This window comes from Corvus moneduloides, chromosome 3 (genome assembly GCF_009650955.1).
Source record: "Corvus moneduloides isolate bCorMon1 chromosome 3, bCorMon1.pri, whole genome shotgun sequence".
NCBI lineage: Eukaryota > Metazoa > Chordata > Aves > Passeriformes > Corvidae > Corvus > Corvus moneduloides.
The window spans coordinates 16582167-16607121 of NC_045478.1; the positions used below are offsets into that span (position 1 = coordinate 16582167).

A 24955-nucleotide genomic window follows, 5' to 3' on the forward strand; every position below is an offset into this window, starting at 1 on the left:
CACTTTACTGTCCTTGGTTAGTTCACCATTCATAGTCAGCCCGTAACCATTGACAGATTTACCCAGCAGAAAATACCAAATGGGAACAGTGACAGCTGACCAAATACATCTAAAAAGAAATAACAATTTTCCTGTGTTCTGCGCTACCTGACAAACAGCACTTTCCTAAGCTGTGGAGTGGGAGAAAACCATGGAGAGCAAAGTACGAAAGAAGAAGGTGGTAGTGATGCTGTTGGTGTCAGTCTTCTTCTGAGTCAGATCTGAACTTATGCCCCAGCCTTGTGTTAGGTAGCATGGTGCTGCTGAGATTGCTGTGTTTCAGCTGAGATATCAAATAAAGGTCCCGACCCTGTTCTCATTAGAGATCCCTGGGTACTTGTTCTCATTAAAGATCTCCTGGCACTTTTCAAAAGGGAAAAAGTGTTAGCCCCAGTGTCTTGGCCAAATTCCAGCTTGGGTAATTATGTTCTGCCTACCTAAATTCCCTTGGCTGTTTCAACTCAATGTTATTTTTAATTTCCTCCCTAAACCTTTGTGTAGTATTTTCATGTGTTGGGAGAAAACTTCCTCTGGCGCCCTAGATTTGTTTGCATTTTTGAGGTAGAATTGAAATTTGTATATATTATTAATAATTTGTTAAGTCTACAAAGGACTAAAAGTCTTATCATTTAATGCAAAATCATTTTTAGAATGTAATCTAAGTCTTTCATGTCTTGCAATGATCAGTTTTACACAATTATTTCTACTAAGAAAATACTTTTTCAGATGGATAGTTTGAAGGTACCGTTTACATTATTTTAGTTGATACTTTTTAAATCAAATGATTTCCTGTTGTAGTGGTTTGGTTCAAAATATCTATTACTTACTTATTTTCCTTCTGTGAGATAAGAATTAGGAGAAAGCAAAGCAGGCACAAAACTTAAAAGAATATAAAGAAGTTTATTAACAGACCTAAAAGAAAGAAAAAAAGTCAGACTAAACCTTCAGAACACTTCTCTTCCCCCACCTTTCTCCCTTCTCCCACTGAAAATGTAAAAAGACAACCCTTGAGATTTCAGTCAGTTTACCACCTCTATAATAATCTTTTTCAGTTCACTTAGGGAGAGGAGTCTCTCTTGCTCATGCTATGGAGACATCTCCACAAGAAACAGTTCTCTCATGGCTTCACTGTCACAGCGAGACAGCCGCCCGGGTTGGTTCTCTGCTCGCATGTGAAAGTTCCTTCCCTCATCTTACAGCTTTCCCCACAACAGCTTTCGAGGGTCCAATCTTGAGCTAATGGGGTACCATATTAAGGATGAGCTGTTCAGAAGCAAAGGTTCTCTTCACCTATCTCTGGGAGCATCTTCATCTCTAGGAACAGAGGTCTTCTTCTTCCCTGGGAGCAAGGGTCTTCATCACTTTCATCTCTCTCTGTTCAAGCTTATCATCAAATCACAGCTACTTCAACATTTGCATATTTCGGGTACTTTTGCTCACAATTGCAATTTGAACGCTCCACCCCCCATGCTTTCATGAAATTACAACGGGTACTCTGATGTATCATAGTCCATCACCATAGCTTTACAACAGAATTTCAGCTTCTAGGTTCGAAGCATCTCCTCTTTCTCCTCTCTCAGGGTTTCAGCTCTTCTTCACTACCTTTGGTGTCTTTATGGTGTTTTCTTCACGTGCCTTCACCTTTCCTATGACTCGGGAGAGGATTGATGTCTGCAGGTTTCATCTATTCTGGAGAATCTTAAAGCACTAAGAGAGTTAATCTCACCCGGGCCTTGCAGGTGGAATTCGCCTTCTGCTGTTGGTTCCCTAATTTCTGCCGGGCGGCAGCCAGAGCTTGTTTCGGTGTAGCGTTTTATTTCAGCGGCTGCACTGGGTGGGCCTGGCTGAGCCGCGGGGCCGCCTGCACGGAGCAGGGCCATGGATGGAACAGGGCCGCACGGCTCCGGGGTGGCTGTCTCCTGGCTGGCCCAGCCCGCACTGAGGGGGCTGCGCTGGGTGTCCAGAGAGCAGGAGCGGCTGAGATCTCAGCCAAGCCCCACCGCAGCTGACCCGGCCGGGCCATGCTGAGCAGGGCCCGGCTCAGCCCCGCAGGGTCACGCCGCGGGCCCCCAGTTACCTGTCCAAAAGCTGGAAGCAAGAGAGCTTTCCTGGGGTTTGTTCATTCTTAAATGTGGATCACAGAGGTGTGTCAAGCTTCTTAAGGGGCTTAAAAAAGTTGCCAATATTCGAACTAGCCAGTGGATTGGTTCTGTTAGGTCATAGAGGAAGCTGTAAGCACCTCTTTGCAAGAGAATCACTTCCGTGGCTGATGGAGCTCCTCCTTAACTAAAAACCCAAACTATGCTAAACCATGACAAGTGTGTATTGAATATCAACAGCCACAGAATATTGGAAGACATGTTCAGCTGAGAAACCATTTGTTTATTCATTTTGTTATGAACATGAAGAGACAGAACATGGAAGATGGGTGTGGAGAGAAGGGTACTGACATAGTGTACTTAGAATGACCTGTTTGCAGAAAACCATTCTACAGAAAGAACATGAGCCCATCAAATACAGAATATGTTAGTCCCATCACTTACAATCTTAGTGGAAACAGACAGCTTCAGACAGACTACTGCAAGTGCAGTTTGGGTGTCTGAGCAAACTCTTGTGACAAAGGACACAAACCCAAGCACTTACACACATCTTTTCGGAATGGAGGTTGAAATATATGTGCAGGAGCTGTTAAGTTTCTGCGGGATTTCCCATGCTAGCTATTTTTTGTTCAGGGAAGCACTTTCCTTTGTTTCTTGGTGTTCCACTGTCATCACTGAGTTGCAATTCCTCAAGGAAAGGGATCCTGGAAGGATGAGAAAGAGGGATTGTGGGCCTGATCCCACTGGGTGCTGCCTAATATTTTAGTTTTGTGAAAGCTGACAGTGATGAATTGCTTGTTTGCAGAGATCGACTTCTGTCCAAATGTTGAAACCTTTGATGGGAAGAAATTGGTTTTGTTTTTGTTTTTTTTTTTTAACCTGCTTTCAAGTGTGGAGGGTTTATTCAATACCTGGTTGCTTTTTAATTTGTGCTATTAACTGGATGTTTTACTGATCTGTTTGCACAGATTCCTCTAAATTACACATTATTTTCATTATAATTTGTATCTGTTTTTTAAAAAAGACAACCTCACTAGAGCTGTTGCCATGAAAATAAAATTAAGAAGTCTATAATTACAATATTAGCCTGTAATTATTAATAAAAACTACAATACAGTACAGAGCAATAAAACAGGAACAGGAGTTGAATAACTCACACTCCAACTTTGTTGAGTAACACTAAACGGTTAACTGTAAACTAAGAAATAACCAGAAATCTTGAGCCAAGGCTCTATTTGGACTGAAGTCCCTGTTCTGTATAGTCCTGTTATGTGAGATCACAGACTTTTCTGAGAACTTTACAAATAAGCAGGTCCTGGGAGAAGGGTGGGTGGAGTGAGATGTCCTTGGTCTGAAACTCTCTGGTGTTAGTGTCTAAAAATAACCACCGTGGCAGGGACTGGAAGGACATGGCTCCACCCAAGGCTGCTGGGGAAGCTCCTCTTTGCTGTAGGGCGATGCAGAGGTAGGGACAGCAGCACTGCATTTGAAGAGACAGCTCTTTCTTCTCTCTTTAAAGGGGCACCCTGAAATCCCACAGGGTGTGAAGAGACCTGCCTAGGAACAAGATCCCACACCAGGTACGGTGTTTGTGGTACCCACTACCCTGTAACATTTAAGGTGATGGGTGATACGCACTGGGGTGGAGGATGAACATGTGACAGTCTTGATCTAATCTACCTTTAGAGAACTCTTCTGAAGTATAATTGAAGACAATGGGAACATAGGACTAATTTTATAACTATTTAATCCCTACCTATTCATACTTCCCTGCTTTTTGAAGTCCCACTCAGCATCTTATAGATACGAAAGTCCTAAGTGATTTATCTAAAGTGTGCTTTTGGGTAGAAAATAGCAAACAGAAAACAAGGCTAAAGGTGTAACACAAATACTGATGCCTTGATTTCTGGCCAGCACTTCTCCGTGTTGTAAAGGGACCTTATTTTTGCTGAAATGAGAGATTTTTGCTGAAATGAGAGATAGATGTACTCTATGGAGTTTTCCTAATTTTTCAAATAAATTAATTTGAAACAGAAATAGCATTATACACTCCTTCTAAAGCTGGTAGCAGGGAAGAGTAGTGAGAGGTTCAAATTTCAATTTCACCTATTAAATTTTATTTTCTATTAATTTTCTGCAGTTTGAACACTGTTCTTAATTTTACTTCCTTTTATAAAACAAATCAAGGATTTAAAAAGCAAAGGTTTTAAAGAAATTTTCCAGCAATTCTGTACTGCTACATGACATACCTGTTCTGGGGCTGCTGCTTGTATCCTGAATATGGCCTGGTTTTGGATGGCTTTGTCAATATGAGCTGAGACCTGTCCCACTTCATCTCGACAGCCAGCAGCACCTGAGACATGTAGCTTAAAGCTTTCTTGAGTTTGTTTCAATTACAGGCACTATTTTACATCTGTCTAACATAATCTAGAATGAGAACATATGTCTTAGAGCCACACTACTTCAGATGTTCCTGTTCGATACTCAGGAGGCGATAAAAGTCAGGATTTTTCTACCATCAATTACTGAGACAAATACAATCTCTAGAACCAGTAAGAAACTGCCATGGGGTAGTGGCATTTGATATCTGTGAGGAATATTAAAAAAATACTGTTGTTACCCTCTTGCCACAGGAACCAAATCTGACCACATCTAAAAAAGATGCAAGTGGAACTTGCAGGGGATATAAATGCCTGGGTTTATCCATCAGCAGTTCTTATATGGAGATCAAAGACCTGTCCTTATTTCTCCGTTGTGCGAGGGCTCTATTTGTACAATGAGGCAAAATTAATGGAATTGGTATCCCTTTCTTGCAGGGTGGTCTCTGTTCAGAATCATGAGTGGAAATGTTTTTTTCCTAGTCAGCTTCCCCCATTCTGGAAGTCCCATCTTTCATGCTGAGTTAAATCCGTTTTCCACAAATACATTTTCCACAAAGTAGAAGACTTGTTCCATGGGAGTGTCCACCTGGAACAGCTAAACCAGAATGGTTTAAGTACACCAATTTCCAGGATCACAATCCCAGTTGGTTTATTTTCTGCACATACCAGTTGATTTTTTGCTTTCTTGAAAGAGTAATTATTATAGAAGAAATTATTTGAGAACAGAATATCTGAAAAAGGAAGAGAATTAGCATAATATAGTAGAATAACATCCCTGACCAGATGAGCCCTTAGTGTCACAGCAACTTCTTTGACCTACTCCAAGAACACTGTAGCCACAAGCTTGCTTTTCCCCTCAAGACAGAAAGTTGAATTACAATATTTCCCAAAATACTTTAATGAGAAAGAATTCCAAATTATATTTAAAAACCTTGTAAGGACACTACACCCCAAAGATACCACTCACTATAGACTTTTTAAACCAACTGTGTTTTATTTCAAATAATAACAGTAATTAAAAATACATATCTAAGAAGCCCGAGCAGATTAGCTAAAGAGCATTTTAGGATTATAAAAGCACTTTCCGTTGCATCAACCAGATGTCATTTCAAATGCTACTGTTTGGATTAATTAACTGAGTTCAGGACACCACATATATTAAAACTGCTAGTTGTACTATCCACCCTCCCCCATATCCTTTGTAATTTGTTATTAAAATCTTTGCCAATTAGAAAAACACAATCTCTTAAGTAAAACAGCACACTGAACCAATCAGCAATGACTACTCAGATTAAGAGCCATTTAAATGATTTATGGCAGAAATTAAATGATTTTAAAATGCTTCATAAAGTTGTGGTATCTTTCACACATGCACATATACAGTATGCGGAATGTATGGAGTCTGTGTTAAAATGCTGTGATCATTTGCCTCACAGAAATGCCACAAATCGTGTATTTTAGCAAAAAAATCATTATAACGGGACATCATTGATTTAAAGCACTATTCTGGTTAAGGAATATAGCTTCAGACTTTAGTGCAAGAGCAATTCTATCTTTCTTATAGAGATACTTAATGACTTTAATAAGTCTGTAAAACTATTTTATAAAGCAGTAGCTTTTAAATTACTGTCACCCTAGCAGAGATTACGATCACTTTATGGAATATAACGCAAATACATTTCTCAGCATATTAATAAATCCTAACATTTGCTGTGTTGAAGACTGGAGGAAAAGTGCTGTCTTTATTTAAATATGGGTGGCCATCCTCTAGATTTTCCTTTAGGCTAAAATAAATTAAGTGTAGAACAACCAGTTTATGATAGTGCTTCCTTGTCTATACCAAAAAGCACAGCATAAGTTTGACCACTTTAAACTGGATCAGTTCACCTGGGTTGGGCCCTATGTCCAGTCTCCAGTGCTGGCGCATGACAGGTGCTTGGTTTAGAATTTAAGAGCATGGTATTAACAAATATTTTAATACTTTTGTCATCAGCCTTCCCACACGGTAAGACATAATTTTCCTCCCTTTGCTGCTTTGGTAGATGCAAGACCTTCAACTAGAAGACCTGCCCATTAAAGAACCAAACCCAAAATCAATGATGAAGAAATTTTTCAATCATATCAGTACCTTGATGACTGTCAGAAAAGAAAATTACTTTTAGACATAAGATCTCATAATGTAGAGTTGCATAAATGTTAAAGTTGACATTTAGTAAAAGATATCAGTGTAGCTACATGAAGCTTTGGATCCTTTATTGTTACAAGAATGACCTAATAGAAGAAAGGCATTGGAAGCCTTTGCAGGCTCTTCAGCAATTTACAGTGAAGCTGGGTGAATAACTAGGAATGAAGTAGCTGATAAAAATCAAACTTGTTGTAAAAACCACCTAGATTAATCATAGGTTTATGACAGATGACCTTTGTCATTCAGTTTAAAAATAGCTTGTAACTTCAATAAAGGAATTTTTATTTATATTTATATATTTCATTTTAATTGAACATCTAGTGTGTTCTTTAGTGCATTCACTTTATCTGTGACACCATGGCAAATTTTCCAGATAATGATAAAACATGATAGGATACAGGACTGTTTTATTTCAGTGTTCATCAACTTCCAGAAGTGATATTATCTACTGAAAATAGTACTGTGAGGTGTGATGGCACTGGAACATTTATTTTGAGGGCATGCCAATATAACACAGGTAAGTGTGCTCCAGAGGTGCTACAGGGATGGTGTGACAGAACATCTGGTTTGTAAATGCACATAAATACTATTTCAAGCTGAATCATGTTTGCAAAAGAAAGAACTTTTCTTTTTTTTTTATTTTTTTAAATAAAAGTCTGTCTGGGAGGGGAAAACCAATTTATCTAAAGTAAAACAAATGCATTTTTTCTACCTCTGCAGCCTCTGCGTATTTCAGGTTAAAGATGGGATAATTTTTTAAAAAAAATATAATGAAGTACATTTTCTCTGTAGTTCTCTTCTATCTCTCTTTGCAGCAAGTCTTTCATGGAATACTGATCAAAAAATATGATGCAGGCGATTGGATTGCTGAAGCAGGGTAGTTCCCTATCTGAGATGGACCATAAAATTTCTGTGGTCACTGGAATCAAGTCTATAGAAAACTCACATTCTTCTGAGCTGCAGACAAGTACTTTGAGAGCAAAGCACATGGAAATCATACCCTTAAATCAGCAGAGCAATCTAGGATGAACAAAAGACAGACCACATTAAAAGACAAGGAAATCCATTTTTGCTTTCATTCAACAATTCACACATAAACTGCAGATACAGGTAGACATATCTGATAAAAAAATTCTCTTAAACAGCAAATAAACTATGTTATCAGATATGTGCAAATTTGCTGTTTAAGAGAATTTTTTTCAAAATATTCAGTTCTAACAAAATTTTAATGATTAATTAAGAATATGTGAATAAATTTGAATGAATTATTTTTTGAGTATTCAACAGTTTATTATCTTCATAGTCTTATTTTAAGGAATTTCATGGCTGTACAGAAATACTATTTGGTGGGTTGTCCTGGCAGAAGAAGATGCAATAGAGGAATTGGGAAAGGAATATGCTCAATTAATTAGCACAGTATTAGATCTTGCTCCTATTTAAAAACTAACTAGTCACTCTTAAACTTTGGAGAAGTGAGTAGGACAACATGAGAGCTTGAAAGGCATTTTGAGAGCATTTTATAATAGCTTTTATCTCATTATTTATTACATTCTCTTTGATAGTAATGCTAATGCACGTTTGGGGTTTTTTTTTGTTTTTTGGGTTTTTTTTACTATCAAATCACTGCATTCACACCCTTCATTTCTCTCTAGTTACAGTAAATCACTTGGGAGTCTCTAATTTTATTTTCTTAAATTTTTCCTTTTATTGTGTTTTTGTCTTATTACTTTTTATTCGCCACTCATTACTCTCTGAGAAATCAAAAGCCTAGAACATGCACCATCTCACCTTACTCTGCAAAACTTTGCAAAAGCCTTTTTTGAGGGATGATGTCTGTTGAAGGTTCTCTTTACAAATATCCCTCCATTTCCTCTTGTCTGGACAGGAAAGATAAAATCTGCTACAGAAAAAGCTGCAAGTTTCTTTCCACTTAGATACTAGAATACGTTTTATAAGTACCCAACCAACTGAATAATCAAAATCTTTTAATAGTAATTTACTATGGGCTATATACAGAAATAATAGCTTTGCTTATAATTTAAATCATTCTTCTACGTTGTATCTGTTCTGAGCATGTGAAAAAAACCTTAGAGCCTGACTGAAATGAGCAGTTTAAGATATTTGACAGGAACTCTCTCTGGATCTTCCTAAGGGCTTAACTCTAGCTCAACTCTTATTACAGGTTTGGACACAGACTGTTGTGTGTTACTCACAGAGCTGCTTCGAGACGAAGGGCAGACTTCCCTGGGAGCCCAGATGTGGCCAGATGCCTTTCTGGTGGGCAGGTGATTTGGCAATACAGCCTGTCCCAGCTATGGACCTGCCTCTAGCTTTGTGGGCAAGAGAGCTGCCCAGCTCTGTGCCAGCCCCCTGGCTGCACAGGCTATCACAGGGTGAAAATAAGGAGCACATTTTGGTTTGAAAACATTAATCCATCCCTGCAGCAGTGATGTCGTGGTGTTTTCTATATCTGATATTGTGAAATTAGAGCTTTATAAAAATATAATCCATTGGGTGTATAAGGTGTGCATGTATGTTATTGTCTGGATTTACAAAAGTTTCTGTTTCAAAAACCTTGTCCCATTTCTGGGCCAGATATGTTTGGAAAACAATGGCAAAAAAATAAAAGTCTCCGTTGTAAAGCAAAATGATTCCAAATAAACATAAAGCCTCATGAGTCCTGGATCTTACTTCATCAGACCAGGCCAGAGACACTTTATCTGCAAATTATACAACAATGTTTCAAGGGAGCAGCTGAAGAAATTGTATTGTCGTGGAACCAAGGTGATTATTACATGGTCTGGTGGTTTGACCCTGACTGGATTTTAGAAACTCACCAAAGCTACTCTATCACTTGCCTCTGCAACTGGACAAAGGAAAGAAAAAATATGATGAAAAACTGATAGGCTGAAATAAGGACAGGGAGAGATCACTATTCATTTGCCAACATAGGCAAAACAGACTAGACTTCAGGAAATTAACTGAGTTTATTATCAATCAAAATCAGAGCATGATAATGAGAAGTAAACCAAATCTTAAAACCACTTTCTTCCTACCCCTCCCTCCTTCCTGGACTCTGCCTCCTCTCCCAGTTGCACAGGGAAATGGAGAATGGGGCTTATGGTCAGTTTATCTTGTCTCACATTGCTTCTGCGACTGCTCAGGGAGGAGTCCTTTCCCTGCTCCAGCATGGGGTCCCTCCCATGGGAGTCAGTCCTCCACAAACTTCTCCAGCGTGAGTCCTTCCCACGGGTTACAGTTCTTAACCAACTGCTGTGGCGTGGGTCACTCTTTCATGGGGTGCAGTCCTTCAAGAGCAGCCTGCTCCAGCATGGGTGCCCCAGAGGGTCACAAGCCCTGCTAGGATCTCGCTCCATCGTGGGCTTGCCACAGGGTTACAGCTTTCTTTTGGGTATTCCCCTGCTCCATTGTGGGGTCCTCCACAGGCTGTGGGTGGATCTCTGTGTTCCCATGGACTTCTGTGGGCTGCAGGGGCACAGCTGCCTCACCATGGGCTGCACCATGGACGGCAGGGGAATCTCAGCTCTGACATCTGGAGCACCTCTTCCCTTTCCTTCTGCACAGACTGGGAACTGCAGGCCTACTGCTTTTACATATTCTTACTCCTCTCTTCTTTGAGCACAATTACAACTGCACAATAACTTTTTTTTTCCTTTTTAAATATGTTATCACAGAGGGGTTACTACCACCTCTGATGGGCTTGGTCTTGGCCCATGGTGGGTCATACTTGAAACCATCTGGCATTGGTTCTGTCAGACATGGGGAAAGCTTCTGGCAGGTTATCACAGAAGCCACCCCTGTGGTCCTCCTGCTACCAAAATCTGACCATACAAACTCAATACACATGGTCTAGAATAATTAGAGATTACTCCTCCAAGATGGTTCTTTTTGATGTCCAAATAAATACTACCTTCTGGCCTAAGAATGCATTTCTGTGGTATGTGTACATTAAAATTTGAATTTAGAGAAGACAGACTCAAGCTGGATTTTGTGACTAGATTCTCTAGGGAGAGCCCCATGCTATTCAACACTGTGCTGTAAAACAAATATATATTTTGTGAAATGAATATCAGACTTTGAGTGTTGTGTTTAGTATACTCAAATCTGTGAAATCTGTGACTGCTGAGTTCTCAAGGGATATCAGGAACAAAATCAACTGAAATGACCCTTGTTTACAGGACAAAAGCAGGTAATATGCAATCTTCAAAGGTCTCTCAAGTATCAGGGGATACTAACAAGGAAGACATCTCTCAGTATTCTTCAATATTGATCAAAAATAAAACCTCAACAGCTTTGAATAATAAAACTTCAATAATATATATAAAATATATATTTTTGATATAAAAATCGATAATTAAATATATTAAAATAAATTAAAATATTGTGGGCTATGGGTTACCACTGCCACCCTGCACTATAAGTCACTAAAATATTTACAGCATATGTCATAAATCTTGCTTCCATAGAATAGCTATATTTGGTCAGATTTCCATTTGTTGGTTAAAAAAAGGTCTCTTTTATTATCCTTGTGCTGAGAGGGCCAATACCAGGTGATACAGAAGAATATACTAGAAATCCCATGAAATGCAAATAATCTTCTTGAGGAGGTTTCATTCTAATCCTCTTGCATAAAGTAATTTCAAACTGTAAAGCATAAAATTTTCTGGTGTTACATTTCTTTTTTCTCTTAGCAGTAGTCAATGTTGGACATTTTTATTCTATAAAACCTTAGTTGAATTGTCCTAGCTGGCATCCCACCTCTGTGGGTTCTGCAGTCTAATTATGCTTTCAGTGAGGAAATTTAACCAGTTGGGAAAGGAGCTAAAAAAGTATTTTCTTTATTTCTTTGCTTAAGGCCTTACCTAGAGAAGCAAGTAGTCCTCCAGTTTGTTGAAGCAGGAACCCAGCTAAATTAAATTCAGGATTTTGGTGAAATAAAACCCACAGATTAGAAGGTAGATTTGAAAATAATCGTGTGAGGAAACTATGAAAATGAAATTGGTTAAAATTCTTCGCTGAGTCATAAGATGCTAAAATAAGAGGACTGCCTGAGAGCCCAGAATTTTGATCCATGTAATAGTGACCTAAGAAGGGAAAAACTATTACAGCTTTATGAAGTTTGATTAATGTCTGAAGGATTTCAAATAAGTGGTTTTGATATTGTCATCTCAATTAGAAACAAATTGTTGTCATCGACATGCTTCTTACAGCATACAGCTGGAAAATCATAGAAAAGACTACAAAGGGCATTGAAGAAGCAAGCAGAAGCTTTTCTTTCACTTAAAATTGTCTGTGGTCAATTAAAAAAAATAGCAGGAGTACAGTGAGACTCACTGCATAGTTCTTGATGCAAAGGTAGGAAAACACCAGCTCTAGATGGCTGAATGAGTTTGATCTGGACTGCACTGTAACTGGTCCAAACCAGTTCACATTATCTTTGCATCTACATGACTGAGAAATTATTGCTTATGATATCTCAGAAGTGCTTAGCAGGAATGAAATTTTGGCTTAAAACTGAGATTCCTAATTTTAATTGTACTAATGTTACTGTTCTGTTTAGATCACCTTCTGAAAAAAAGTATTTCTGTGGGAAACAAAGAGTGTGTTTTTTGTTGTTATTGTTGGCTAACACATACACACAGACACAAAAAAAAGTAATAAAAGAAAAACTTTCACAGCTTTCCCATTATTAGTTCTGGGAAAACACAATAAAGCCACAGCTGGCAGGCACATTTTTTTCTTAGCACTTGATAATAGAATTAATTGGTAAGTGGAAAGCTTACAACCCTTTTTCTGCTGCAAGTTGCCCTCTGCTATCATTTTGAATAGATGTTAAAATCCAAGCTAATTGTAATTCACTTAATAGTGAAGAAATATATTTGCATCATCAATAATCAAGGCTTTTTTTTTTACAAGTAATTTTAGTGTAGAACATCAATAAACTGGAGACAAAGAGATGTTCAGGTTAGCATGAGTAGTTCAGGGTGATGGGGTAAATTCAAATGCAGCACTTTAATACATGTATATCCGGTCCGTGCGCTTCCTGTCGTAATGACAACACTCCCTATAACAGCATTTGAGGAAGCATGGGGCAGGGATGGGGTGGGGTGGGAGAAGAATGTCTGTCTTTCTAGTAACCTACCAAGCTGAAATGAGCAGTACTATGAGTGATGAACAGCAGCTCCAGCAGAGTTGTCTACAGTAGTTCAAGACCATTACTCCATCCCCGTTAGAGACATTTATCATTTAGTCACTATGCTTATGCAACAGTATTCTAAAGCTGCAAAAAGCACCTTGCCAGCTCTATATTAGGTATGGGTGAATTCATTCTGATAAAATCAGAACTGCTCTTAATTTTTCCCAGACCTGTAACTGAACCAAAACTTAATGTTCATCCATCATTTTTCAGACCTGAAAGTTTGTGCTTTGCAAGCAGGGCCACAATGTATCAGCTCAGCAAGGTCCCTGATGCAATCGTTGGTGGGCATAGCATAAGAACATGACCAGAATTGAACAGATTATTTGGGAATTTCTCCATCCCTTTCCATCTGCAAACTTCTCTCCTAGGCTTCTTGCCAGTGGTGAAACCATGGTGAGGATGTAATCTGCTGGCAGGCCAAAAGAAGCATAGTGTCAGCAATATGGATTGATACATATATTTAGGAATAGCTGGATTTGAAGCACAACATACACTTACAGTCAGATTAATTCTGGGAAATGTTAACCAGTAAAATACTGCACAATTTAAAAAAAAAAATCTGTTTCTACTGTTTTGATTCCCATGTCATTTTTCTCACACTTTGATATTTATAACCCATTGTAATATACATGGCATTTACAAGCAGCTTTCAGCAAATTCTTGTGCAGGTGTAGAAGAGAAGGTATATATGATTGTAGCAAAATTCATGTCTTTCAACACAATGTTGCATTGCCTCTTCTTGACTTTTCACCCCTACCTAGGTACAGATCTGTATGTACAAAGAAAGTATTTCTTTAGTGAACGATTTTTGTATCTTGAACAGGTTGGAGAAAAGATCTTCCTAATATCTGATGGAAAGTACAGGAAGAAATATGTATTACCGCAGTGATGGAACATAATAAAATTTTCAGTCCTTAAAAATCTTGTTGAATTTAGTTTTTTTTTTTTTTTCAAATATGTCTGGACAATAAGCAAAATACAGTCTCAGTGACTGAAACTAAATTATTTTCAATGTTTAAATTGAAACCATGATTTTTCAGCACTTTCCCTCTGAAAAATAATATGAAGTAATAAGCCTCCATCCTTTGGTGAATGAATGTATTTTTGTCTGTTAATATTCAAGGACTGTTCGCAATTTACATTTAATCATCTGCAGCCAAGGAGCAAAAAATATTCCAAGAAGTTTTGAAGAGGTAAGGCAAAAACTAATGTAAGGATGATCGATTGGAATATTATTTGATGACCATAGTCATAGATTCAGTACTGAAGGCTCCTAGGGTGACATTTGACATGGGATTATCTCAGAATTAAATCTGAATCCTCTGAAAGAAATTATTTCTATTTTCATTGACAAAAAAGATCTTTTGTTGCAGTTAAAAAGGCTTTGAATGTGTTCTCTCCAAGATAAGAATGTTGGATGACAGGAAAGAATTCTCCAGTGGGTGAGTCTTCTGTTTGTGCAAAGAGGAATATTTGACATGGCCTCTTATGTAGTCTGATGGCTTTACTGGACAAGTATTTTCTTTGACTAACTTTCAGATTTTTCAGTTGTCTGCTCCTGGCTCTACAGGTTTTTTGGTTTCTTTTCTTCAGAAGACTCACTCCAGCTTTGCCAGCAGTGCTAGTCAAACTAGCTGATTGCTGCTCCGGGTGTTGTCTAACATGACTGTGTTTGAAAAGAACAGTTTAGGAATATTGCATCTATAGAGTCCAGGAATGGGCTGTTTATTGTAGCTTGTTATCATTTCAAGATTATTGTGAGTGTATAGGTATATAGGCACTAAGGAGAATTTGGGGTGTCTTCAGGGGAATAATCTTTGACAATTAAAGTATTAGAGAAACTGGGATCTGTTCAATATTGTCTTAGCTTGTTCCAAAATCAATGCCACATGGATAGAGAGCTCTGCATGTCAATGGTAGTCCTGTTAGGACTATTCTTGATTTACAAAGGAAATGAGTAGAATTCATTGATACATTAGTAAAAGTCTGGAGGACAGGATAATGTCAAAAAAGCCTCTGGTGATCAGTACTGGTATTTAACCATAGATGAAGGTGTTGTTGGATCTCTCAGATCTCCAATGTGTTACATGCTCTTTCTTTTCTGCTATTTCAGACAAAAGCTGATATGTCAGATATATCACTCGGGATCATGTCACCATGTGGTACACTGAATGCACTCATGAAGTTAGATTCAGCTTTGCAGATCTGAGAACTATGTCTTTAATTAGCTGAAGCAGACACTGATGTTAGAAAGAAAGAAGTTCTGTAGCACTTCAGTGCCTGTTTCCAGCTATGCGGTGAAGCAACATATTTGGTACGTAGACTATTAAGTCAGCAAGAAACACAACAGGAATTGTAGCTGTTGGCTAAAATTTACGAAAAATAAATTGGATCCTGGAAACTGTGTAGTGCACCCCACTCCATTAATAAATTGTTAAACTGAAAGCTCATATGTACTTTCAGTAACCACTGACATTTTATCTTAAATAAGGATGAGAAATTTCACTTACTACAAAGTAAAGCATTAAAAAGGTTCCTTATCTATGGGACCAGAATAGGGCTATTAGTAACACTGTCTGCTTCTTTTTAAAACCCTATTAGTGTCAGGTAATATGTTTCTCCAATGGCGCTTGATATTCTCTTGGCTAAAAAAACCCTGAAAATGAACTTTCCAAGGGAATATTTTAAGTAATAATAGCTGGCTAAAGAAAATGTAACCCTTAGTATCAGTAAAACATATACTGGCTTTCTTCTTAGAACAGTTTTCACAGGCATTAGCAATGTAATCTGTTATTTCTGTTTCTGTACATGTGTTTCTTTTTTGGTCTATAGGTATATGTGTACATACCTACTAACCAAATATTCAGTTCGTGCTATTTCTTTGAATTCAATAAGATGCATAGCTAAAAGGCAGGACTATTCTGACCGCCCAAACCTAATATTTATTCTTCTCTGTGTATATAATGCAAGGTAAGAGATGGGGATCCCAAGCTTCTGTGTAAGTATTGATCAATCCTCTTCGTCATAGTTCTTTGCTTTAAATAACATTTCAAGTCTGTGGACCTATAGTTGTCAAGGTATGCCTCACAGGTTACGCCTTCAGGGCTAAAAAGCCCAAGGCTGTTCAAATAGCATGGACACTGAATGGTGTGAACAACATAGCTGGAATTCTTGTGGAAATAGCACAAACTGCACTACTGTGACTGGAAGCATGAAGATGGAAAACACTATACCACATGCGACAAGCATCATCTGAGAGACATCTCATATCTCTGCTGCTAAATAAAGCAGGAGCAGAGCATAAACACTGAACAACTGCTTGTCCATACTGGGCATTTCCCGTCATATTTGCATGCAGAGCAACAGTTTACTGATCTTCTAAACATTGTCTGGGCACAGTTTGGTGGATAACATGTACTGTAGACTATGTCCCAAAGGTAGAATGAGTAGGAATGTTTTTTTTCTCTCTCTATTCTATACATCCATCCATCAATTTCTGTGCAGGCACGTGTGTGTGTATTCAAACTCCATGTCTTGCAACATGTCTTGATATGTAATAATTCCTTTGTTTTGTGACATGAAAATATCTCACTGTGATGTCCTATAAGCAGGTAGGTCCTTGCTTTGTTTCAGACCCCTAAACTGAGAAATGTACAACACTGTAACCATGTCCTAAAACCACCTGAATACCCAAGGTCTTTGGAGTAAGCATGAAGTGACGTAGATGACACCTGTGCGTGCCCTTTGGCCTAAAGAGGAGGAAAACAGTCCTTGGCACACATTTATTCTGTGGGGCCAGTATAGATATATCCAACAAAAACAGGCAGAAAACAACTCAAAAGCAGAATGTGCAAGTATTAGACATAGAATTAAGCCTACTGTGCTGGAGATTTTCTGGAAATTGCTTTGATGTTTGAATGCAAGTAGAGAGTCCCTGCAGTTCTTGGTTTTACCAGTATTGAGCTGCTTTTCAGAACTATCCTTTAATTTCCTAAAGTGAAGCTTAAAGCAAAAGAAATTAAATACTTGCATGAGTGTAAAACAAAAACATCCCCTAAAATTCAAATGTTTGTTAATGACATGATTAATTCTGATCAGTGGTGGCGTAACGTTTCTATTGAAATGTCCTCCTGGAGCTCCGCAGTGAATTCCAGGCAAGTGTGAGGGAAATGGTCCCAGGTGATGGATCACTTGCTGAGTGGCTCAGAGCAACTTTCCCCAGCATTCATTCACTGGATGAATGTTCCTTTTAAGAGTGCTTTGGAGGTCAAAAGTCTTTCTGGCTCTGAAGGCTGTGAAAAAGAGGAAGTCTTTCACCAAAGCACTGTTTGTCACCAAGCTCCCTGGGCTGTGAAGCTTGTTTTTCATTGTTTCATGCCTAGTTCTGATGAACTGGTTTGACTGCTGCAGTTTTAGAAACTACCAAATAAAAGAGAAAAAAAAATAGTTGGGAAAATATTTCACTGAGAACATATGGGGCAGGAAACCAGTTTAGAAATCTTATAATTGGCTAATCATAAGATCTAATCACAAAATCTATGGATTTAGACGACTAAAAGCTAGGTTCTGATTTGCTCACTCATTCTGGGTGGTAACTCACTGTCAAAATTCTCCTTTTCAGTGAAACTTTGGGAGAGCTTATGTACCGAAAGCATGAAAGACAAAGCATTGTGCTGATTCACATGGTGCAGTCAACCACGACTGATAAACATTTACATCTTGAACAAGACTGTGTGCCATGCTCTCTCATTCTCTATATGAAATACGATGGTGCAAGTTATTGATACAGACATCAAACTTGCTGTGAAAAACCATCCCATTTTATGTGGTAAGCCTTTTCCACAGCTCCTTTATCCCTCAACAAAGGTTTCAGGCTCCTCACCAGCTGTCAGAGTAGTATCTAACACTAGCAATGCAATCTGAGTTTCAAGTCAGTATATTATCTAATGGAGCATCCCTTGTGAGAAATTCTAGAGCCAGCATAATGTCCGTGTGCTACCTCTTGCCTCCAAGGTTATAATTGGTATGTCCAGTTCATGGTGTCCTTCTGTCATGTCAGCCTCTGGCTGCATTTTCAGTTCTCTGACCATTATGCATCTGGTGTAAAAGAGAGCAAGCCTGTACCCTTCTTAGTACACCAGGCTTTAACATTGCATATGCTTCTTTGCTTTCCACTGACCTTCACTTAAACAGTACCAGAGAGTCTCTCTCTCATGTGAAAGGGCAGAGGGGCAGCCAGGCTACCAGGCCTGCAATCCCAGTAATCTGTGCACTGAAAGCTGCCTGTATATGATCCCATGAATCCGTATAGAACAACAAGCTTGGCAAATGAAATGCTCTCTATATTGTTCTTTATTCAGGCAGATGACTCTTTTTTCTTTTTTTTCCTGTTAGTTTTCTAGGTTAAGTACATGGTCACTATTTTGAGCCTAAGCAGAAAAGATCATCTTTCCCCTTCAGACTTGCCACACAAAAATATAGCAGTTTATACAATGAGTCATGATCAGAGCTTCTTTTGTCCTTGATAAGTCTCTGAAGTGCAAATTAGAGCAATGTGTATATAATTGACAATGAATTTTTAAGACCTCGATACACTTGGTGTCACCTGTGTCTGTGACAATAGCAGTGCAGCATCCTTTCCCTTGCCACACAGAGATTTTTTTCTTACACAGCTGTGTCTACTCAGGGTTTACTTGTTTCAGTCACCTAAAGCCAGAAATATAATCCTGCCTATCTGATTCCAAGACAAATTAAATAACTGTCATATGTCATGTGGGCTCCCCTTTGTTATCAGTGCTCTGTGGTCAGTTCTAATTAGAACAGTGAAATACTTAAGAAAGCAGGAGTGAGGTGGTTCCCAGGAATGCAATTATCTACCTACTGCATGATCTTCTGAAAACTCCTGTGGCTAGGGATCTCCCAAACCTTCCTTCCTGCCTTCCAAAAGAGCTTGTCTTGCTTTACCTTCTCTCCCTCACAAGAATTTACAGAATCAGAATTTTCATGATCTTTTAAGCTTTGTGTAAAAGCTGATATGGAGCAATTTCAGTGCTGTCTCATGCTGGGAACAAACAACACATTGCACCTTTTGAATTTCCCCTCACATGGAATTAGCATTGATCGAGGTTCTTAGCATGTCTGTGAGAGAGAGAAATACAATTCTTTCCCTTTTTACAGTTAGAAAAATAATGGCACTTTGCAATCCAATTTAGAAAGTCATCAAAGAAAGTGATGTAGGGAGGTTTATGTGTTTACATTGATGGAGGCAGACAGACACAGTCTGGCTTCACTTTCAGTCTTGCCTATGATTTCTAGGTGTAATTAATGTCCAAACTTGTATAACTTGTCTTTAACAATGCTTACCACCTGGGCATAACATTTTTTTTGTAATTACCAGATTATAACTCTCAAATCAGATGGGCTGTAGTCAGAGTGAGCTTGTCTGAACCTGCTGCTGGAGAAAAGTGCCCTGTGACACCTGGATTCTAGACTGTAGCTAGTGGTTATCACAGCCTCCACCTGCAAGGTTTTGTGTACTTGCTTTTTCTCAAGGTGCCCAGTAGCAATTTGTATCAGGGTCCTCAGAAATATTATCTGAAGTTTTTGCAATTTACATCATATATGTAGCTTACTGAGAAACACAACTGAAATAACATCAATGTTCTTCCATTTACGCTATGCTAGTGCTGGTCATGTTTCACAAGGAATTCTGTGGTTTGTATTCTTAATCTCCAAAGTGAAAGTGATGTTGATACATCTGCTATAACGTGTTGGTTTCATCCTGTATTTAACATTGATAATTTGCAACAGAGAAACTGTTGCAAACCTGTTATTTTTCTGCACAATATTATCATGCTTCTAAGACTACTTAGCATAATATCAGTCTCAGAATCATAGAATCAAAGAATCATAGAATGGCTTGGGTTGAAAGGGACCTTGAATATCATCTAATTCCAGCCTTCCTGCCATGGGCAGGGACATCTTCCACTAGACCAGGCTGCTCAGAGCTCCATCCAACAGGGCCTTGAAAACCTCCAGGAATGGGGCATCTACAGCTGCCCTGGGCAAGCTGTTCCTGTGCCTCATCACCCTCACACTAAAGAATTTCCTCCAGGTATCTAATCTAAACCTATTCTCTTTCAATTTGAAGCCATTTCCCCTTATCCTGTCACTAGATGCTCTTGTAAATATTTTTGCCCCATCTTTCCTTGTAAGTTCCCTTCAGGAACTGCAATTAGGTCACTGCAATTAGGTCACGCCAAAGCCTTCTCTTTTCCAGGCTGAACAAACCCAATTCTCTCAGCCTTTCCACATAGGAGAGGTGGTCCATCCCTATCAAATCAGTGACCTCCTCTAGACTCGCTCCAACAGGTCCATGTCCTTTCTGTGCTGAGGTCCCCAGAGCTGGACTCACTACTCCAGGTGTGGTCACAGGAGAACAGAGTAGAGGGACACATCCGCCTTGCGTGACCTTTGATGCAACCCAGGATGTGTTTGGCTTTTTGGTCTGGAAGTGCACATTGTGAGCTCATGTCCTCTTGCCTTCCATCTCATTAACCTTTGAAAATGCTTACTTGAGAAGAGGAAACATTCAAACTCTGACAGCTGTACCTAGAAACAGAAACTATAGAATAGCAATACATCATTCTCCCACAGCTCTGCATCCCTATTGTTTTCCCCTTGAAGTTGAAATAGGTCTTCCTTTCAAAATCTTCTTCTTTAGGTACTAGAAAGAATCCATCAGTATACTGCTGATAGGCAATATTCTGTCTGTGCAACACATCAGGTCATCCATCAGCACATCCATTATTATGCCAGGTGCTTCAAAGCTTGGGAAGCTATTGGCTCTCAAAACCCATTGTATTGCAAGCTGCTGTTAATGCACAGAGACTGTCTTCACTATACATATCAGTGGGAAATTGTTAAAAGCAAAATACTTCTACTAGGGGACGAATCTCGAAAGGTTTGGTTCAGGCAACACAAAAAAGTTTTTCAGTAACTTCTTTGTTATGAAAATCAGCTCGGAAATCTCATGAGAATAGGTCTTCTCCTTTTGAGAACTGCAGTATTGTCCCAGTTTTGGTCAAAGTGAAAATACCAGTAGAATGATCTTTTCTTAAAATAGTTCAATAAATCAATGACTGATTCTTATCAAAACCAGGGAGAGTAAGAGGTCTGTGAAAACTCAAAATGCTAAACAGGGAAAGAAAATGTTTGAAAATGGATAACATCACCCTGGAGCTGACTTCACAAACCTGGAAAAATCCCCCACAGGCCTATTTTCAGGAAGGTTAGAACCATATGTTTCTGTGTATTTGCTCTTTATGTTTTCAGCTAAACCAGAAAAGAAAGAGAAAAAATAATAAAGCCCTCCAGCTCTGTTACAGCTTTTATCATTTTAGATCTTTCCCTTAATAATTCAAAGTAAACTAATTACCTAATTATGTTAACAGGTGTCAGTCATTCAAATATAAAGAGCTACTAGATAGACCTGAACTGGGGAATTCTTTTCCTTAAGTGTCTGCACTTAAAATTTGAACCATAATGGCATTAAAACAACTGATTGAGTTCTTTTAAAGACATTGCAGCTTAGATCCATACTGGAGGCATTCACCTGTGAGGCAATTAAGCTTTTACCTCCCATTGCAATACTTTGGCAAGCTTCCTGATGCATCCTTTATGTGTGGCCCCTCATGTCTAAAAGCCTACAGTACAGAGTTGTACTGTTTTAAAGGAGGATGAGGAGATGCCTGTTAAAGAAGGGGGAGAACATTGGCCTTGCTGTAACTGTGTTGGTAATTATCCAGTGTCCATTATCTTCCTTAAAAGTACTGTATTATGCCATGACAACAGCCAATAGTACTGTTGGGGTCATTGCTCATAGGGCCAAGTGATGTAAAATTATTAGATGTTCTAAAAAATACCCAATACGAATTTTTCAATAAAAATTTAAGATTTTTTTTCTTTGTAATGTATTTTGTGAATCACAAATTTCTCCTGTCTTCCATGTCCTTATGCCCTCCCTCCCACCCCTGAATAAATGCAAGTGGCTGCCTGTGAGTGCTCTTCAGTTCCATAATTTCCTGAAAAGTCTGACAGGGTTTTATCTCAGTAGTATGCAGAAAGTCATTAAAGTGACAAAAAAATGAGACCCAAAAATACAAATAAAGCTTATTCAGTGAGATAAAGGAGGCAAACAATTTATAAGTGTTAATATGGATTTGGGACCTTCCTTTATAATCAAAATATTTCAGGGTTTGAAAGTTTTGGCTTTCAAGGAAAAGAAAATCAGGAAAATGCAGCATGTTTGCTTGTTTGTGATGCTCGGAGGAAAGCTAATTTTTCTGACAAAGGCAAACTCTAATAATGACAGTCAATATAAATATTGCTTAGGTGACCTGTAGTTAATTTTTCCAGTCTGGCACATCCAAGTGCTGAGCCCATCTATTAATGCTCTCCTAGGGGAATGCAGACACATGCCTATGTGTATGCATATTGTTTCTGCTGCCTTGATTTCTTACCGCTGTATTTCATCCAGTGGCAAAAGCAATATGTGTTTTGATGCTGAAAAACCTCAATCCAAACCTAGGTCATGATATTTCACAGGGATCTAATCCAGCATGACATTACAAGAAGCTAGAGAAGCAGGTGTGGTAAAGTCAGGGGGTGGGGAGGAGGGAGCTTGACTGGAATTTGGAAGACCTGCTTCTTTATGACTGCCTACAAAACAGTGCTGTGGATAAGGAATGGTGCAGAAACAGGAGTTGAGCCACAATGCAGGCATGTGATCCAAAGCAGGGATCTGAATTCTGGTAAGTTGTTTTCTTTCAATGTGCAAATGCTTAAAATTTGGCAACAAAGAAGTTCCTATTTAAAAAGTTACTCTGGTTCTGTTACTCTGAACCTTTTTAATATATAATAAATGGAAGTGAGGTGCTTGGGTTCAAATAATTTGACACATTCATGCGAGAAATGCTCATCAGAACAGTTAAACACAAAGCAACTACTACCTTCAGTCTTTGAAAGTCTTGCTACTGTAAGGTGTAAAATCAATCTGAGAATGTATGAGCCCACATTTACCTCCTTCATTTCTTTCTCAGGCTCTGTTGGCTGCTGATAGTGACAATAGTATGCCTGATGGGCCAGCAGTCTGAACTGAAATGGCCACTCATATTGTCTTACAGTACTGTATCTTTGTGTTTGGTACTACTTTTTGCAGTGTATTTGTGTTGAAGCAGTGAGCAATGATGGTGTCACGGCTAGAAGAACATGGACAGCAATGAACAGACTGAGACGTAAAATTATTCTTCCTTCTTTAAATCTTCAATAAGAAATTTTACTTTAGTCCAAAAGATACCTGGGAAATACCCCCAAGATACCCTCCTCTGCCCCCCACATTTAAAGAAAAAGTTAAAAAAACCAAAAGTCTTGTCAATGTGCAGGTGTCAGGCAGAACATGGTTCATTCATTTTAGTAAAAGCATTTATTATACCGAATGCTTGTGTGTATGGAAAGAGGTATCTTACAGAGAGTGGATGGATCCCTGAATGAAGAGCAAAGAGAAAACACGTGCTGTTTGAAGTTTTCTTGATATGGACATCTACAGATAAACTTCTCAAAAACTCCACTAGCCAAAGAACTGTTTTAACAGATGAGCCATTATACTCTTGTCTCTCTATTTATTTTTAAAGAAGACTGAAATGCATACTATCCAAACAGTCCTGTAGTTACAACTGTACTCTCTCCATTGTTTTTGAAAAGCAAAACAGTTTATCTGCTGGGGAAAGCTTATTTAAAGTTAACAAAACTGTCAAAGGGTACAGAGAAAGAAGGGCTTGGGGCAACATTCCCCTGCATCACACAAACCACTCAGCAATGTGTTGTGGTACTGCCCCATTTTTACCATAGGCATAGGTGGGAGAGTACAGGTCTAAGACTGGTTTAGCCTCCAGGAATTTAAACCCACAGCTCAGGCTGAAAGGGCTTGAAACTCCACATCTCTGGGACTGTGGATCAGGAATGAGAACAATGCAGAAGAGAGATGGAAATACTTCCTGCACAAAGTGGTCCTTAGCCTGGTGCTAGGAGACCTCTTTTGGCACTTCAGGAACCAGGTCAATGGCACACAGACTGATGCCAACGACAAAATCCCCCCAAATTAATAATCTTATTTTAAGACAGACTGCAGGATAAGGAGTGTAGTAGCTGGACTCTGCAATGGCAACAGAAAATTTTGTATGTGCCATAACAACTCATTCAGGAAGTCAGTATTTAGGTTAATATTTAGTGTACTGTTTGCTACTTATTTATTAACTCAATTCCTTTAAATCTTTGAAAAGGATATCTGTAATTCCTCGAAGTATCTTCACTCACTACCCACTCTCTCATCTGTATTCTCTGTGTATTTACAGAGTTGCAATGGTAACAGTCCTATAGGTATGTTCTATGAATTACTTTTTTTTGTCTTTGAAGGAAGACATAATTCTTTTCCTCAAACAATTAATTTTAACTTTGAAAAAGAAGAAACACCTCTCTGCCTCTAAATGTAACAAAATAAACCCATTTTATTTTATGTTTGTATTCAATATGATCCTATTAACTAACAGGATTGAATTGTTCCAAGTATAAAAAATGCATGGAAAAATATTTAACTAGGTTAAGGACCTTGAAATACAACCAACTTTACCTGAGAAAAATAAATGCAGTTTACCAGGTAGTGCTGCAGATACCATGTGCTTTTCAACAGAACAGAACCAGAAATGCAGATCCAGACAGGGATAGCTTGTAGTATTTTATGGTGGGTGTCAGTTTTTCATCTATGGTATGCAACTTAAACTGTGTTTCACTGTAAAAAGTCACTATCTTGGCTGCTCTGGGAATCCAGCAATATTATGAAGATAGTAAATAAGAACCAAGAAAAAATCCTGCATAGGTACTGTGTCAACAGAAGCAGAAGGTGGTGTGGTTTGGACTGGCCAAAATGTGTCTTTCTTATGTAAGGCTACAAAACTCTTTGGCTCTGTAATATTCT

The 24955-nt window shown here is 38.6% G+C and overlaps 2 long non-coding RNA genes across 3 annotated transcripts in view; one reads left to right on the top strand and one right to left on the bottom strand.

Annotated features, from left to right (window-relative positions):
- The window catches only part of LOC116441965, a 401148-nt gene that overhangs the window by 300441 nt on the left and 75752 nt on the right, over positions 1-24955 (top strand). The window lies entirely within an intron of this gene.
- LOC116441966 lies at positions 9670-23902 on the bottom strand. Of its 2 annotated transcripts, none has more exons than XR_004239315.1 (2): positions 23891-23902; positions 9670-9762 (listed from the first exon to the last, which is right to left on the bottom strand). It is a non-coding gene; the product is annotated as an uncharacterized LOC116441966 (long non-coding RNA). The 2 variants fall into 2 exon arrangements; XR_004239314.1 differs by lacking the exon at positions 23891-23902 and adding an exon at positions 9862-9873.